The sequence below is a fragment of the Protopterus annectens genome, chromosome 12.part0, assembly GCF_019279795.1.
Source record: "Protopterus annectens isolate FY-2018-M chromosome 12.part0, PAN1.0, whole genome shotgun sequence".
Taxonomy (NCBI): Eukaryota; Metazoa; Chordata; order Ceratodontiformes; family Protopteridae; genus Protopterus; species Protopterus annectens.
In genome coordinates, this window is record NC_056746.1 from 132650050 (window position 1) to 132668444 (window position 18395).

Below are 18395 nucleotides of genomic sequence, written 5' to 3' on the forward strand. Positions count from 1 at the left end.
TTTGACTTGTTTTACTACTAGATTACTGAAAGGTATGTCTTGCCCCAAAACTGGATCTTGAACTGCTTTGTGCTGAGCAACTGCAGGATTCTTTCCAGTCAGTGTTTTGTCTTCACCTTTCTAGTTGAGTTTATGTCAGGCTTTCTAAGTGACTTCTTTGCTGTCACCCAGGTAGTGTACTTACTAGCCAGTAACTGAATTTATAAAAACTGGCAGACTTACTGGCCTTATCACTTAGTTTCTTTTTTTCACACTGCAAGAGCTGAAATTAAGCTGTTGATCAGTGTTCAGCCATCTTGGAAGCCAAATTGTAAAGGAATGTTGATTCATTTAGAACAACTAGTGCAGAACATAACAGTCCAAGTGAAAAGACTCGAGCATGCTAGTACTATGACAATCATGGACCACAGTTGGCAGAGACATGTTTAAATTCAAGAAGGGCATGTATGTTTGATTTATTGTTCCTAGTCCCCTAATATAAACTGACAGATATTTCTGCAGCTGTGATTAGTACATTTAAGAGTATATTCTTGTGACATGGGATTGGATGCATGGCATTATATCTGAGAATGGTGGATAGGTTCATAGGTGTGTACTAGGCTATTGGCCCTGGAGCCTTTACAAGCCTAGCCCATAGAAGTGCCCTGGCATTGTGCTGCCCACGTTAGTTCCCAGTGCCTCTGTCAAGTAGAGCCACTGGAGTGATCCCCGGAGTGAACTTTCTATTACCCATCCACTCATTAAGATTTCTCTTGAAGAGGGACAGTGAGGTGCTCTACTTGACATGTATGGGAAGTCTATTCCAGAGCATGGGCAGTCTCTGGGTGAGGAACCTGTCCCTCCAGCATGTTGTTTTGATTGTGGTAATGAGGTTGAGGTCTCTGGAGCATGTAGTGTGGAGCAATTGAGATTTTTTTAGATGTAGCATTTCTAACAGAGCTGGTTCAGACATGGCTTTGTAAGTCAAGCAGAGATTGCCTCTAAGTAGGCAATATGAGACAGAGAATAGCTGGAGTTTGTTGAGTCTGTCCATGTAGGCCATGTGTTTAATGCCTAGGATCCTCTTCATGAGGTACTTCTGTGGCCTTTCCAGCTGTTACTAGTGTCTAGTGAGGTACATGCCAAATGGAGCATTATACTCAATGATTGGTCTAATGAGGGAAGAGTAGAGAGAGAGATGATGACCTCTTTCTTCCTGGATGCAAAACCCTTGGTAATGAGATGTGCCACATAGAAGGACTTTCTGACCACAGTGGCAATGTGGTGGTTGAGGGAGAGGTTACTGTCAAACTGCATCCCCAGATCTCGTATAACGCCTTCAGTGTTTAGTGGGCTGCCATTGATGTGATAATTAGTGGGAGCTGAGTTTTTACAAAAGGGGATGATGACACATTTTTTGGCGTTAAGCTTAAAGCCATGGTTTCGACACCAGTCATTGGTCTCAGTGAGGCCTTTCTGTAGGATGTCTGTATCACCTGGGGAGTTAATAATGGCCCGCAGCTTGCAGTCATCTGCGAACTTGGTCAGCCAGAGTCCCTTTGTGTTGGCCTGGACTTCTGAGAAGTAGATGCCAAACAGGAGAGGACCCAGGACCGATCCCTGTGGGACTCCACTCATGACTGTTCAGCAGTCTGACTTGGAGTCTGTTCTTTCACACTCTGTGTTCTATTTGTGCACCACTTTGCAACCCACCTAGTGATATAGGGGTTGATGCCTAGTGTGGTGAGTTTATCAATAATTCCTGAGTCAGGAATGGTATCAAAGGCCTTGGCCAGATCGAGGTAGGCTATATGCACTGCCTTACCTTCATCCACAGCCCTGGTGACTGACTCAAAGAAGTGAACCAGGTTGAGCAGTCATGATCTCTTTTTCACAAAGCCAAATTGTGTGGGGTTTAGAGTTTGGATATTTCCTATATCTTTGTTAATCAGGTCCATGATGATGCACTCCATAGCTTTACATATTAGACTCATCAGGCTAATGGGGAAATAATTCCCAGGGTCTGTAGTTGCCCTCCCTTTATGGAGAGGGATGACTGTAGCAGTGCACCATTCAGTAGGGACAAAGGCTGAGGTGAGGCTGTGATTGAACAGGATACACAGATGTGGTGCCAGTTCACTTTGTAGTTCATATAGAACATAGTCAATGATATTATTGGGTCAAAAGTATATATAAAAAAGTCGAACTGCCACAGTAGAAGGAAAATTGTTATTGCAAGGACAAACTGAGCACTTTCACGACCTTCCAGGTTGCTTCATTAGACTTAATAAATCATCACATACCTTACTTGATATATATAAACTCTCAAAGTGACCAATCAGTTAAGATAAACAATTAAATATTTATATCAGACTCAATTAGTTTAAAAATAGTAGAAAAAACATAAATAGACATAAAAAGGTGTTAAAAACAGTATACAACTTCAAATGTGAATGCCTATAGAACCATGTGGAAAGGAATTAATGCCTTTAGGCTCTTGCCTTTAAAAATGGTTTCAGAGAAACAGTTTCATTAATACCTGTGGGTTTGTCTGCATTTAATTGTAGAATCCATTTTTCATCGGCTTCTTCTGTTGGGTCCTATGGGAGCTGTATTCTTGGCCTTGGACAATGCAGCTTTAACCTGTGGTGCAGTAATGCTGGGTGCCTGGCATTCTTCCGCTATTATGATTGGTCCTTTAGGGGGGAGAGAGGGTAACACTGGCACTGAATCTGTCAGCCAGTATGTTGGCAATATCTGTTGGCTCAGTATAGGAGGTACCACTGTGCAGTAACTCAGAGCAAATCTGGGTATTGCCGTGGAGTTTCTTGATATACCTATAGAAGGCTTTGTGATTGTTTTTAGTGTTTGCCACAATTCTACATTCATAGCTGGCTTTGGAGAATTTGATGAGGGATCTCAACTTTTTGTTGAGGCTAGTAAGGGATTTTTTCCAGTCTTGGGACTTCACCTTTTTCTGCAATAGTTTCTTCCTTCTGTTGTAGAGTTTATTAATGGCAGGGGACCACCAGATTGGCTTCTTTTTTTTTTGGAGGAGAGTGTCTTGGTTCTGTTGGGTATGGCTAGTTCCATGCATTTATGTATATGTTTGTACAGTGCATTGGTGTATGATTCGGCAGTCATGCAGCTATTTTCCATTGACATGGGTGCCATGAAGTCAGCCACCTCTGTTTTTAGGAGCCCAAAGTCAGCTTTGGAGAAACTTTTCAAGGTGGTTACCTTTGTGGGGGGTGAGATGTGGATTTCCATGGTGATTAGTTTATGGTCAGATCTGACCAGGGAGAGATTGACTATTGGCATAGAGCAACAGCTGGCCATGTTAGTAATAACCAGGTCAAGGATGTTGCTTCCTCTAGTGGGTGTCAGAATGAGCTGGTCCAGGGCATTGGAACTGATGAATTCCAGTAAGCATTGGGCCAGTGTATTGGTGCTTGAGTAGTTTTCCCAGTTGGTGGAGGGGTAGTTGAAGTCTCCTAGTATGAGAGTGTTGGCTTGGATCTTTTTTTTTTTTTCAAAATATTTTATTAAGTTTTCCAAGAAAAGTAAAAGACAACAAATGGCAAACAGTATTCTCATTTTACGTTAAATTATTAACAAACAAGGTAAAAACTATTTACAATATACACATAGGCCTGAAGCAAAGCTGCAGATCACAGTTAAAATACACAAGTTCTTTAGTATAAGTATCAGTTCAGAAAGAGTCATGGCCCATTTGTAAAGTCTCAATAAGTGCTAAAACTTTTGTCCAAAGATTATTAACAAATGTCTTTGGACAGATTCTAAGTTCTTTGGTCTTAGTTTCTTTGATTTGGCTTGGATCTTGATAGAGTCCAGGGTGCTTCGGAACATGAAGTGAGAGTCTAAGGACATGGTTAGGGACTTATAGCAGGCTATGACCTGGATCATCATCTTACCCAATGTTAGTTGTACCCGAAGTATCTCAGATGTGTTATGCTGGGCTACTAATCTGGAGGTGTGCATATCTTTATGAATATGGAGACACCACCGCCTTTGGAGCTTAGTTTATTTGACATAATCAATATTTGTGCATGAATGTAAATTCAGACTTTATTATCAAAGCCAAGCTATCCACAGTCTAATGAAAAAGTAGAGTGAACTATTGTGCCATAAAAAATCTTCTGCAAAAGTTCTTGTAACAAAGCTATGAAGAGTGCCCATCTAGCAACTGTGAAATCTAGGAATGCAGTTTTGCACAGACTTTGGTTCTTACCAGCTCATTTATTCTTATATACAAGTGTGGGCTGAGATGTGAGAAGGAAATGACCTGTCTCAACCATAATGGTGATTCCTAAAAATCAAAATAATGCAAAAGGAAAGGCAGGAACCAGCAGACAGCAATTCTATTATTATAACCCCCCAGGAGACCATCTGATTTTCAATTATGAATACAAAAGCAATGGGACAATTTGTAGCATGAAGTAATTGATTAAGCATCAGAACCAAGTTCCAATACAATTCAGGTGCTGATGAAAGTTTATACAGAAAGACATCAGACAGTTGAATAAGACAAATACTGCAAAATTCAAGATATATGAGCACCTGTAAGTTCTGCTTCTTATATTTATACTAATGTCAGTAGCTTTTTACTCAATCACTTTATTTGCTTTCCTAAATATGTTATCAATGAGCAAACAACTTTCTTTTCTGTACAATTCACCACAAATGCTTCAAGACTTCCTTCACAAATTATATGTTTCACCTGGATCTACTTCAGAAACTGAAAGTTTCAAAACTTCAAACTTCAAATGGCCAAGACCATAAGATCGAAGTTTTGAAACTTTGAAACAAAAACCTAATAAAATTTTTTTTTTTTTTTTTACTTTTTTGCAGGGGGCAAGCCTCCTTGCACCCCCACACCCCCTGCTTATTAAATATACCAACTCAGAAATCACACTAATATGAGGAAAACTGTAAATTTCCCTTTCTGCCCTGTACAGTAATCTCCATTCAAAATGTTCGAAATTTCAAAACTTCAATCTTATGGCCTCAGCATTTTGAAGGTTGAAGGTTTGAAACTTTGAGCTTCTGAAGGCGATCTGTTTTACTTACTGGTAATTAAAATTCAACATTCTGCTCAGTAATCCTCAATATCTCTTGCCAATAGTGTAATTTGCATAATTGTTTCATGGACTGTAATATACTTTCTGACTGCACTGCATAGACTCTTTATTTGAACCAGTAAACAGCTAATGTTGATATTTATGCTCAGAATACACATTGGGCTGGATTCAAGAAAGCCTACATGATCTGCTAAGACTGTGTGAGTATCATGCCGTGACTTAAAGTACACATGATAGCACACGATTTTAGATTCAGTATTTAGCTCTACACAGCATGTAGAGCCATGCAGACATGATACATACTGTGGTATTCTAATTACAGCATAAGCAGCTGAACTGTATGTTAATCAACCGATCGAAGATGGAAGAGCTATTCAACAAGCTATAAAGTAACTGTGTAGACAGTGCTGGTTTTCCCTTCAAATTTCAAAACCTATTGGAATATACCCAAGGAAAGGAGTCTACACAGAAAGAATGTTAGAGGCTGCTGCTGGTTTAATTCATGGGTATGTGCAATAAGCTGAAGTCTATGCTGCTGCATCTTCTAATATATCACAGTCAAGAAGGAGAAGGGTTTTTTACCCCATTAAACCTATCACAATCTGCAAGAGGTGGAAATTGTAGAGTGCTACAGGGTGGATAGAGACATACTACAGGAACTCTGTAACCTCTGTCATCCTCAACTCAGACAAAGGGCAAACCGAGGGGAAGCAATACCAGCAGAGACAAAGATATGTGTAGCACTTGAATTTTAGCTACAAGATCCTTTAATAGACCTACAGAGGACATGTAAGGGGTGTCACCAGCATCAGAGCCCAGGATCCTACATCAATGCTATTCTCCAACATGCTAGTAACTAAATAAGTTTTCTCATATACCTGAGGAAATGGTCACAGATATGCAGGATTCCACAAAACACAAGTGAGCACATGTGAGTAAGAAAGCAAAACAGGCAAATATTTGAATAAAGTATCAAACAGCCACTGAGACAGAATGAGCATTACGTCTCACAACTGACCCGTGTAACCATTATCTATGTGTGTGTCTGTCTGTATGGACACTCCAGGTTAAATCGGTGTGCAAGTGTCTGCAGGAACACAGTCAAGCTCAGTGCTAGCTCTACATCTTGGTATGTCGAACAGATGTGAGCCATGCATGGCAGATGTGGCAGTTGATCATCATTGTAACCAACCATGAGAACTGGCTCTGCCAGGAGTTGCACTGGCACATCCATGCCCATGGTTACATGCACTGCTGCTACCTGAACATGACTGATGTCTGCTAGATAAGCTCTCCTTATAAGTATGTCCAGGGCCATGATCCCATAGCCTGCCAAATCTGGGTGTGGACACTTCAACCACTGATGGAGCAGTGGAAGTAGTGCTGCTATGGGAGTGTGATCTGGCACAGCCACGTTGGCTAATATCAGATGATCAGATGATGTGGCTGACCTATGCCATCCCCCTCCCAGCAGATATTCCATCACAGACACTGCCTGTTTCAGCATGTCATTCATCCAATCCATTGAATCAGCAACACAGTGGAGGCAGTCACACATATCAGCCTCTGCCACATCTACAACCCTATGCATTTCCTCAGAGGCCCTATTGAAAGGTGACTGTGCCTCCATGATGGCCCAAAACATATTTTGAGTGGCATGGGAAAGACGCACATGGATCAGGTGGAGGCTGGTCTCCCCTGAGCACCCCTAACAACCCTCCTGCATGGCCCCACACACACTTTGGCTATGGCTAGAGTCAACAGGCACTGAAACCATAGTAGCCACACTACTGTGATTAAATGTCTCACCTTCCACCTGTACAGTATCTGAGGGCTCACTGGAATGGGTTTGCATAGGCCTACTGGCTGTGTTCGATGGAATTAGAGTGGATGGCTGAATGTTAACCTCAGAGTCAACCTCTACACCCCCCAACTATGCCTCTGTTTGTCCAGCATCATCATCAGAGCCTGCTGATACTCTGACATCAGGTGGTTAGTGTCCTACACTTCCACTGTCAGGATCACCTATGGTAATATGCAACAAACACAGGAAATAAATTAATAGCTACACTACTACAATTCCATATATGCTAACAAACTAACATTGCTGCCACCCTCACAGACAGTGCAATAATACACACACAGTCCTGACAACCACATAACACATACAAATAAAATAATTAGTCCTGTAAACTGCTCATCAGTACTGAAATAAAAATGTTTGCCTTATTATGTGTAGATGACTCCACACTTGCTAGAAAGGATGGTCCTGGAAGAAGTTAACCAAAATGTAAGGACACCATCATCACAATAACAGTAACCCAGGGTGAAAAGCTGTGGACCATTATAAGTCCATTAACAATACATTTAACAGAAACTTGGATGACATGTCCACCCTAAGCCCATGTGTAATGAACCAGAATGTGCTGTTAACTGTATCAATCTAAAACTAGCCCCCCCCAAAAAAAAATGTTAAACAAACTTAAGTAATGCTGTCAGTATTTTACTATACAAGAAATATTTAATAATTGATATGGATAAGCCTACCTGGAAGCTCCTCTTGGGACATACTTTTCCTCCCTGAAATAGCAGCACCAACATCAACCACTTGCTGCTGTGCACTTTCCACTGAGCTCTCTGGATCCCTGACAGTGGACCAGAACTCCTCATTTGGTGTCAGTGGTGGTTCTGTAGTGCCCCACCCCAGCAGTAACCATCTGTCCATGGGCCACTGCAGCTACTCCCCTCTAGGCCTATGAAATCATGTCAGTAGCTACATGCCACACCTGATCATATATCTTGTTGTGTCCTCCAACAGTGTTTACATTGTTCATTATTTGCTAATGAATTTGCATTCTTCCAGACATACCCATGTCTTCTCTCAAGCAGAAAAGCACTATTTCACCTAAATGCTTGGACAATTACATCATTCTCAGGGTCACTGAAGGGGGCGGGTTGTGGGGATTTAGATGCTTGGGTGCCATCATTCAAGGTGACATAAAACACAAAACAAGGATACTAAATATCATATAAATAAAAGTTCTGCTTAGATATAGCACATAAGTAGTCTTTCAATACTACCCACTGGAGAAAACAAATTAAGATAATCAAATATAAAAAAAGGATTTATGTGGTTGTAACATATCAATCACACACAAAGTAAAGTTTGAGCCAAAACAAGGGGAGTGACAATACCAAAGTAAACCTCTGTACAAACAATTTTGTTTGTGCCAAGACAGAAATGGAATTTGGCTCCCCCACCCTGAAAACAATTGGCAAATGACATTTTGGCCCCAAACAAAGGAATAAAATATCAGTGAATTGTTGTAAGTGCTATCAAAGAAACTGTCCCAAAAATCTGTACACGTTTACCACAGAACCTTCATTTTTATGCAATTGCCAGTTACCTCTACCTGTGGCCAGCACTCTTTTAGAGGTGTCTTTGGGCCATCCTTGAAGGCTAACACCCCTCTCTCATAAATAATATAGGACATTTACATTTCACTAAAATAACAATAGAAGAGTGTAAAGAGAAACAGCTGTAACATTAAAATTTGTGATGAAAGTTAATATGGCTGTGCATCTGAGAAAGTAAAATTCCCTGAGAAAAATGCCTATGCCATCAGTAAACTTCTAAGAATCGCATGCAGATAATTTCTAAGAAGTGTATACAGATAAATGTAACATTTGCTGATGCATATATAAAAATATTTTTCTAAGTGACGTGAGCATATCCAGTTTATAACTGAAAAATACAATCATACCTTATCATGATCAGTAATTTTCTGTGCTTATAAATCCAAACTAATAGCAATCTTCTTCTGTGTTATTCACATGAACAAGTCTCCTCACCTTCAGGTTCTCTAGCAACTTGGTTCCTTTTCTATAGTGTAGATTCAGGACTGTGAGCACAGCAAAGATGCAAATGAAGTGTTAACTCATTAGAATTGTTGAATCCCAAATTCTTGGCTGCATGTATCAAATGTAAATACAGAGCAGGCACTCTCTCATTGTTTGTTGCTAATGGATTGCAACTTTGAATTATTACTGTTAGGGAGAAGGAAAGCACAACAGCAATTCAGAATCCCTTACCTCCAGTGGGTCTGTCAGCCAGGTTAGACTTACAAAGTGTAGAAGTAATTGTGACAATGTTTTAAATGTAAGTAAGCAGCGCGCATTGCACAGTTTCTGTTCAGTAATATCCAACCTCCCTTGCATTTGTTGAAAGACGGATATTATTGCCATTTAATATTCTCATACATTTTAAGGACAATGATACAAAATGCCTACCATATTGCACATCTCAGATTACTGGTCAGATAAGAAAAGAATGAACAGCATACAGAGATAAGACAGAACTGCATTTCTGCAAACAATAGTCATAAATAGTTGTGTGACAACTCATTGCACTACATCTGAAATTAAAACATGTACAAACAACTCAGAAGTGTACAAGTGTCATATGTGTTATTAATAATGTAGATGCTGTTGCACTTGCTTGTATGCACAATGATTTTCATTGTCTGATGCATAGCTGTTTCTGTGGAAAAGAGAAGACACCCTTACTATGTACTGAAGATTTATTGGTGTGAGAGTTCAAATCCAGACTTGTGTAAAATTCTTTCATGTGTACTAACATATATTTTGTAGTGCTGTTTATTTTACAAATTTCTTTTCTTTTTCTTTTTTCATGCCAGTATTTGCGGGGTGCATGGCTTATCACAAACACAGGAGATGGATAAATGCAATAACTGTCATGTAGTGTACTTCTTTGATAACCAATACATCAACTACACCTGTGAATTACTTGTGTGTGTAGCACATCTGCTAAACATATCAGTCCACACAGCATATACTTCCAGTAGATCAGGGATCAAGTCCCGTCTTTGTCTTTTAAGGATAACACCTAATTAAAACTACTCACAAGGCATTGCTTGGCTTGTTTGCACAATGCTTACCATCGTACAAATTTGGAGTAAATGGACCACACACGAAGCAGACAGAATACCTGCAGACTGGATGCAGACATTGTCAATTTCAAAAAGGTACATTTTTGCATTTTTTGCTTTCCATTGTGCAACATGCATGGTGGTTGGCAACCTTCCCCAGCACCTGCATGTTGAGAACACCTGGAGAGAGGAAGCAGACAGTCAGCAATTTCAAAATGGAAACATTCTATTAAGCACGTTGGACATGCTAAGTGGCATTGATTGACAATTAACACACAGACATTAGTAATGAATAGGGAAATATCCAACTGCTATTGAGCTATTCCCGAGGCAGCACGTGTAAGTGTAAGGTTGCAATACAGATGGTCCTGGGTTTGAATACAGGAAATCCCAAATATTTTTACTGTTTTTTCCATTTCACATAATATTAAGTGTTACATAAAGAAGTTAAGCATAATTATGAATGACACCAATACAAAGTATGTACAGCATTGGAGCTCATATGAATTATATGTATTATTGAGGGTATACAGACTACTATGTTCTGTAATTATAATTGTGTTACCTGGCCTTGGATGGCCTTCAGACTTCAACAAGACTCATACACACATGAATGTATAAACTAGGACCTCTCAGGCTACAAACATACATGGTTAACCCCTCAATCTGTTATGTGCATTTATATATAATTTATGACTATGCATGAGCAGCACTTCTTCTGTAGCAAAGATTGAAAATCACTGCTGTAGAAGAAAATGTTTTGTCCCTTACACACAAGTCTGAATCTCACATTGTAAAAATCTGTTTTATCAGTGTATAGAGCCAAACCAAAAATGTTTCAGATCATGAAATGTAAGCCCCTAGTACATGTCTGCAAACTGAAATCACCTAACTGTTCCAGCATCAAATAACCCTCAAATTTATGCCAAATATCACATTAACCTTCCAGTTTCCAAAACTACTTTCTTCCATGTCTGGCACTGTTGCTCTCTGGTTAACATTGTGCAAAAGCAGTTGGCATCATTGTTTACGTTTGCACACTACCAGTAAACTTGATAACAGGCAATGGCAGAAAATCATTATTAGCTATTGCTGTTCTTTCTGGTCAGGCATGTCTGGTAGTAGAAGGGAAGGTGCCCAATTTAGGGCACAGAAGTGGGGTGTTGAGGAGTCAAGACTCTTCACTGGACTCCTTGTAAAGTGCTACAGCTGAAGGCTTTTGCAGGGGGACTATACCGGCTCCCAGTACAAGTCTGAAGCTTGGAATAGTCTGACCAAGGCTGTATCCAGTGCGACTGACATTCCACACACTGGAGAACAGTGTAGGCATCCCTCTAATGACCTAAAATGCACAATACAGATACACTCAGCCAGTGGCTGGATGAGCTTGGGCTAGTAACATCCCACAGTTGTGTAAGTATACTAATAAAGAGAACTTATAGTAGATAGACAGTTGCATATAGGAAATCCTGATATGCATAATGAACTTCTTTCCACTTCTCTTCATTCCACAGCTAATACAGAGATTACTGCAAATAAAGAGGCCTATGCTAAGCTTCTAGAGAGACTGATGGAAGCAAGGGGTATGTATGCAGCACAAGAGAAGTATTATTGTACACTAAAGATTGGGACATTTACCCTTTTCCCAACTGTAGTGCGATTTTGGAGTTGGTGTATATAATTTGCAGGGGGTGTAGGGGGTGCAGGGTGGCTTTCACCCTTACACAAATGTCGAAAAAGATACATTCTTGTTTTACATGCTGTGTTTAAATGGAGCAGCTGTTCTTATGACAGTAGTGCAATCTCCATTCAGACAAGTGCTGTCTGACATGCACAATAGCTGCTTCAATGCTACAAGTTTCACCGTTGCAAATGCTTGCTGATGTAGGATTTGATCATCTCGTCTTGATTATTTGCATTTTGATGTTGTGGTATTTTGATCATTTGAAGGTAATCCATCTTTTCATATAGTCCAGAGAGGCACATTAGGAAAACAAATTCACAGCCCAATGATAATGTAGACATCACATTCCTATGAGAAGATAAAGTGGTATGTGACTTGTGTACTGAGATAGATGGTATGTGGAACCTCCACCAGCATGTGCCCACAGTGGTGACTACTCCCTTGTATGTAACACAACTCCTGAGTATGTGCAAGACATCCACATCAAAAGCAATAATTCTTCCATAGTTCACAGCCTTCATCATGCCAATAACTGAGTACAATGCACTCTTTTTCATGTACCTCCCTACACATCTTCTAGGGATGTGTAACTCAAGTGTACCATATTTGCAACATTGAGCTCCTACACATTTTATTGGCTATACCTATGTATTCTTCTTGTTGCATAAACATTACTGTCTCATGGTGCAGAACCCTCATCAAGGTGTTAAACCAGATGCACATGTGTTACCTGTTCCAGTGATGCACACAGTACATACATAGCTGTTTGACTACATTGATGACATGGGTTACATTTGTGACAGTGTGGATTGTGCCATATATATATATATGCCATGCACAATTGTCACTTAGCCTGGATTGATCATAATGTCACGTACAGGTATAGAAGTGTCCTTCCTAACACCTCCAGTAGATGTTACAGTGTCAAGACAGTGTGCTTGATTACCCTCATAGATTGCTGACATTTCATAATAGTTGTACAAGTGTGTTTGTGCAGGACCATCTATGATCACTCACAATCACACATGTTGTGTTAGAGACATGGGACTACTGGTGGTATTATTCTGATATTGTCCATAATTGTGTATGCTTCTGTTTGCTTCTGTCTATGAGCCTGTAACTATGTGTCCCACTTGGCGGAGACCTCTGCTGACATTACAGTCATATACAGGCAAGTCATTTTGCACAGCATGACAATATGTACCTAACCCCTAAGGTATATAACATCCCTGATAGATTACCTCTCCATTGTTCATGTCAGGATGCTTATATCACAAAGACATCTTCTCCATTGTTATGTCACTTTTTATGACACTCACATAATTTACATTTTCATTGCACAGTCTGTACTGTATCATGTTGATATATGATTAGTGTTCCTGCTACAACTGTCTTCATTTACATGCCCTCATCAGCTGTACATTAAGATAATTCACCTGTCCTCTTTCCCCTCTGTTCATTCCTACAATTCATCTGTGTGTCCCTATTCAATACAAACACTTCTCCTGACTGTTTATTTTAAATAGTCAAAAGAAACACTAAAACCAAAACCAATAAATATTCACTGCTGTAAACCAAATTTAATAAAATTAATTATAAAATTGTTAATATGTATACATTTAATCTAGGGAGGTATCAGGAAAGGGTTAACCTAAATTGTGGTTTACAGCAGAGAATTTGTTCTTATTGATTGTTAATTAATTTAATTGCACAAATATTTAAATTTTAATTGTTTAAATAGTTTCAATTTGTTAAATAATTGTTTGTAATATATAGGAGTTGATTTTTAAAGATGGAATCTGATGAAGTCTTGTGCTCAAGATGAAAGCGCTAATTTTTGCCTGTTTGTGGATTAAATAATTTTTACTACATCACAGAAGATTGGACCTTTTACATATAATTGGTGTTTATTTTAAATGGCAGTCCATGTAACATTACAAATAATTTACACAACTTTTGTTCAGTATGCCTGCAATGGTATTCTACAATACTCTGTGTGTTTGGGATACATACATTGCTATATTATTAACCCTGGTAATTATTGTGGCATTCTGTGCAATTGCACAAAAATAGTTTGCCCATAGGTAAACAGGTCTACATATCTGCTGCTGTCTGTGTTGCTTTAGTTTCCTGGCCACCAACACTATTGCTAACCACAAAACTACCTTGTTTATGTTTACGTCTGGTGCAAGATATGAATATGTAAATTACACTGCTGCTCACCACACAAACATGTAAATGCCATATAGGCTTTGCATGAAGCCTGCACAGAGTTTATTGAATCCCCTGGATATTCTTTAGAACAAATTTGGCTTTCCTTTTATACCCCTTTCCAAAGTGATTTTTTCTTCCACAAGTTCTGCAAAGCTGATTAATACTTACTACTTCTTCCTTTCATGCTTATAGCCACACCTATTACATGAGGCTTGAATTTCTTTTGTGATCTAATTTCTGTTCATTGAATGCATTTCGTTTTCATCATCATTGCTGTTACATTATATTCCCACTTTATTTTTCACATTCATCTTTTTATATGACTCCCATTTTATGTTGCAAACATCCATTTCCTCAAATAATTATTTTAATTGTGTGCTTCTAATTTAATTTGTTCTGGGTACCTCAAAGCTTTTGAAATTGTCAGTGATGCTTGTCATTTATTAATGAAGCACACAACTCCCTAAATTCAGTCTCTGGTTTTATTTTTTAGCTCAGTAACATAAGTATGTATAATATAAATTTGCTAGTGATTCAGATGTCTCAGCCATTCCACTTGCAATAATAAATAAATCAAATTTTTTGATTCAGAACTTTGAAAATGTCCAGTAGATTGCTTATTTCAAAACTGGTTAAAAGAAACACTGTGCAATCACTCTGAACAACCTGTAACATATGAACCTATAAAATAAGTCAAATTTATTTAATAGAACATTTAAGAGCTTTAGTCTGACTAAACAACCCAGACCTCATCAGGATAAAATGTCTGTCAGTCATAATTTATTTAAATACAGAAAAGCATGTAACCAACTAATCAGGTCAGCTGACACATTAAAAATGACAAACACTCCATAATTAAGGTTAAAACATGCACAGTCATTTACAAACATAAATCACTATATTCATACAAAACCTCATGATTTCATATAAATATAAATATAAATATGTGAATAACTTGCATTATAATTTATAACTTAGCCTGTCTCATATTTGGTATGTTGGTTATACTAATACAATCTTTCAAATCTGGGGAACACCATGAATCTAAACTTAACTGCAAGAAAAGTTCGTTTACTTCTAATTTTGCTTTTCGACTACCCACTCTTATACTCACATCAAGCATCTTCACAACAGAAAATAAAAACGTATTACACTTAGTGCATATCTTATCATGCTTATTTATGCGATTGTGTCAGTCTTTGGTATATAACATGAATGCTATCATAATCTCTCCCCTTAGACTACTTCCAGTTTTTTTAACTTAAAAAGCATCACAGATGTAGAACAAGCAGATACCCCAATGGTTTACTTCCACAATTAATATGTCTTTATTTATCCATGGTAAGATTTTATTATATTATTATCCTTATTGTGCGCCATTGATATAGGGGTATAGATTGCACATCAAGCATTTTACTGTTCCTGGTCTTTGAGACAGTCACACTTTACTGTCCTATCTGCCCTCTCAAAAGTCTTTTAAACTCTTATGATTTTTTTCAGAAATAAAACTTTTTTAAACAATGTAGCTTTAGGTTACACGGGCTAATGTTTCTACCCTATGGTCTCACTTCCACATATCCTAAATCTATTCCTTGCTGATAATAACTTCAGTAGCACATACTTTCTTTCTTAACTGCCATTTGTGCAGACCTTATTTTTGATCTAATACTTACCCTTATTAGCTCTTTCATCTTTGATTTATCTTTAATTCTCCTTCTACTCATAACCTTCTCCAACGTGTATTCCTGCCGCAGTAAATGTCAACAGCCTGCATTTACACTCAATAACCACTCTTAACATCCATCATAATGGGCCATTCAATTCCTACATCAAAAATGAGGCATAGCTAAAATCAAGGATAATCATGTTTCACTTTGCCCATGATACCACAAAGCTACTCTCAGTTGAGGTCTACCTGTTTGACCATTGAATATTTACTTGCGGATCTATGTCAAAATAACAAATTACCATAATGTTGAGTTGCAAAATGGCAAGACGGAAACAACAAAAGTTTATATTCACAAATGTCCAGATTGTCATAAATTTTCCTTGTTAAGTAAAGAATCAGCTAACAAAACTTAAAAAAAAAAATGCTGAAGCAAATAAACCCCACCCAAGTAGGGGATTTTGCCCAAAACCCCCCAACTAAATATACCAACTCTGAAATCACACTACAGTGGAGAAGAGGGAAAAGTTCACCACACATGACTCTCTTCCACACATTCTCACATCCAGCCTGCATTAATTATCTCTGAGGAGGATGTGTATTATTTTTTTAAAAGACAGCAAATTAAGAAAGCAGCTGGTCCAGATGGGGTTTCACTCTCCTGTTTAACAACATGTGCTGATCAACTGGCTCCTGTTTTTACTCAGATTTTTAATAAATCATTAGAGCTGTGTGACATTCCCTTATGTTTCAAATAAGCCACAATCCATTCCAATGCCTAAAAAATCCACTATAACAGGTCTGAATGACTACAGGTTTGTTGCTTTGACATCAGTGGTCCTGAAGACTTTTGAGAGGCTGGTGTTAGCTCACCTGAAGGATATTACAGCTCCCTCATTGGACCTTCTTCAGCTTGCTTATCAAGAGAACCAGTCCGTGTATGATGCAAGTTAATATGGGCCTGCACTATAGCTTGCAACACCTTGACAACCCAGGGACATATGCAAGGATATTGTTTGTTGACTTCAGCTCTGCATTTAATGCAATAATTCTAGAACTTCTTTGAGTGAAACTCTCTTAGCTTTTCATTCCTGCTTCCTCCTGTCTATGGATCACTAATTTTCTAACCAATAGGAAACAGCAGGATTTTTACATCTAGCTGTCACACAGTCAATACAGGTGCCCCCCAGGGATGTGTGCTCTCACCACTGCTATTCTCTCACTCTCTACACGAGTGACTGCACCTCTAAGGACCCCTCTGTCAGATGTAATAAATACGCAGCCGGTACAACTATCTCAGGCTCATCAGGAATGGTGATGAGCCTGCATACAGATGGGAGGTTGAGCAGCTGGTCCTTTGGTGTAGTCAGAATAATCTGGAACTGAACACTCTTAAAACTGTGGAGATGACAGTGGACTTTAGGAGTGGTACTACACTGTTATCCTCCCTCTTTATATTTAATACTGCTGTGTCAGTTGTGGAATCCTTCAAGGTTTTGGGATCTATAATCTCCCGGGAATTGAAGTGGAAGACCAATGTAGGGTCAATCATAATAAAGGCACAACAGCGAATGTATTTTCTGTGACAGCTGAAGAAGTTCAATCTCCCACATGAACTGTTGATTCAGTTCTATACAGCAGTCATTGAGTCTGTTCTCAGCTCATCCATAGCAGTGTGGTTGTATCTCTATCTAATCATTTCAAAAGTAGGTTACATCGAGCAGTCAGGTCTGCTGAAAATATCATTGGTGCTAGCTTGCCCTCCTTATAAGACCTGTACTATTCCAGAGTCAGGAAAAGGGAAGGGGAAATCATTATCAACCCTTCACATCCACCTCACCATCTTTTTGAACTATTACCATAAGCCAGGCTTTATAGATTAATAAGCACCAAAACAAGCAGATATAAGAAAAGTTTTTTTCCACAGGCCATCAAGTTCATAAACAGTTAATTCAGCTTATTAGATTGGGATATTCTTCTTCCCAAGCCTACAAGGATTCTGCAGTATTGTTTACATATTAATACTTGTTTCTTTCAGAATTTATTTCAATATTTATTGCACTGAGTTGCACTTTGCACCTTGTATGTATATATTTTTTATTTATTTATTTATTTATTTTACATTTGTTGACTGGGAGTGTCCAACTGAGCTAAAGTCCTTTTTCAGCTGAGGCCCAGGGAGAAAAGTTCCAAGTAGAATAAACAATTAAAATATTATTAGCATTATGATAGTCATGGCACAGAATAAAGAAAATCTATGATCCTATGAATATAAAGAGTCAAGGGTTTTCTCCCTTACTGCATAAAAACAGAATGTCAGGTAATTTCCATCTACTTTCTCTACATAAACCAAAGTCCCTCCAAAAATAGCACAAAGCAGATATTACCAGAATTAAACCAGAAGAAGGCACTGTAAGTGATGCTTGGCGGTAGGTATAACAAAAGGAGTGTCATCCAGTAAACAAAAGGAGCCATGAAGTGCAGAAAAATGCAACATAAAATGCAACAGCAAAGCAGGCAAGGAATCACAACAGCAAAAACAAAGTGAACAGGATATGTACAGGACAGGGAATAAAAACAAAGCTACAAGACATACGGCATTAAGCGCCATACCTGACTCAAAGACTGCCAGGTTCACTGAGCAGTATTTCACAGCTCTGCAAAAACTATCATGAAAAATGTAACTCTAAACATTACTCCACACATTGAAGAAGGTCTGCTCTCCTTTGCTCAAAAAATACAGAGACAAAACATAATAGAGGGACAAAAACAAAATAACTTTACTGACAGTCTGATGCATG